A 1,716-nucleotide genomic window follows, 5' to 3' on the forward strand; every position below is an offset into this window, starting at 1 on the left:
AGAGTAGAACATGAACTAGAGAGGATGGAATGATACTTGATGAAGACATGACACAAAACCTCCGGAAGAATTGAAATAGTGGAATGACAAGAACTTATAAGGAAGGATTGAATGGAGTTGTTGAGAAAATCAACAATGAAAGAATAAACTTGATGTGGACTTGTGGATAACATCTCAGAAATTATGAGGTGATAACCAGCCGCAAACGGAAATGATTGGATAACTGAGAAGAACGAAGAAATGCAAAACTCCACTTCAAAAGAAAATGAAGAATTATTTGCGCTTCAAGACACGAGAAGAAAAGATACTTGAACTCCACCAACAATATCTTGATGAACTCTTGAAGAATGAATTAAATCATAAAGAACCACCATGAAGAACTCCGGTAACAAAAGACGATGAGATAGAATGAAGGAAGAAAGAATAAGATTAAAGCTTGCGGTGACTTAGATGGGGGTTTCGACGACATGGCCGAGGAAATTGAACTCCGAAAAAAAAGATGAGAACACTTGGAACTAGAATTTATTCATCAAGAACAAACTCCGAAGGAAGGGATTACTCACTTGGATGAAATAAGAATAAGATTTATTGTATGCTTATCCTTCATCAACATAAATTGATGACAATCAATGGATTATGCGTACTACTTATTCTTCATGAAAAAATTAAGGGGAATATGGCGCAAAACTTGAGAAAGTCTTCATGAACCACCGGTAGAATTGGAAAGAACGAATGGATTGATACGATAATAAAGGAAAAGAATCTGAATGAACCGCCGTAAGAATTAGAAAATGATTAATGAAAGAGAATGAATCACTAGGAAGAATTAGAAGAACAAATCTGCTTGAGGGGATTTAGATGCAAAACAACGAAGAGACAATGAGCTGATCAAAGAATACTTGACAGATGCACCGGGATAATTGGATAACGGTAGCTGAAATGTGAGGACGAAGAATTCTTCTGGAACGATGGCCTCCGGTGAAAAGAAATGGGAAAAGAACTTCTGAAATACTCCGGATGGGTAAGAAAGAATATCTGACAAATGGAATAATTCGAGGGGATAACAAGAACTAGATTCACTAATATTCGAGAGAACGGACAAGATTTAGAGGAAAAACTCTTCTTCGGTCTTCAATGACGACGGGAAAACACCACCAAAATTACTGAGATACTCCGGGAGAATGGAAAGCAAGGAGGTTGAGCCAACAATGAAATGATTTGAAATTGATCTTGGAAAAGCATCTGACTGATGAAATCATACTTACGTCAGACTCCGGAAAGGATTTGGGAATAGCTCCGGGAATAATTAGAAGAGTCAGGTAAGATCCTGGGAAAAGACCTGTGGGTTAGGGGCCACTAAAATAGATAACACCGTTGAAAAGGGATTGTTGAACAGATAGTTGATGCACCGAAACAATTGAAATATTTGAATGAGGTGGCAACCTCGAATTAATTGGAACACAGACGAATCTCCTGAGATGTCTTGAGCACTCCGGAAGGATAAACTGGCGAGAGGCGAACGAGCAGGGAAATATTTGAGCTGAGGGAAAGAATACAATCGACAACGAAAAACTTGAATTTGGATCCACCGGAGAAGAAAAGAGATGAAGAATGTCGAACGAGATGAGAATTCACCGGTTGAAATGATTTACGAAAGACTGAAGAGGATCCACACGAATGAGATAGATGGTCGAGAGAGAGTCAGACTCCGGGAAG

Source organism: Triticum aestivum, chromosome 2B, assembly GCF_018294505.1.
Source record: "Triticum aestivum cultivar Chinese Spring chromosome 2B, IWGSC CS RefSeq v2.1, whole genome shotgun sequence".
Taxonomy (NCBI): Eukaryota; Viridiplantae; Streptophyta; class Magnoliopsida; order Poales; family Poaceae; genus Triticum; species Triticum aestivum.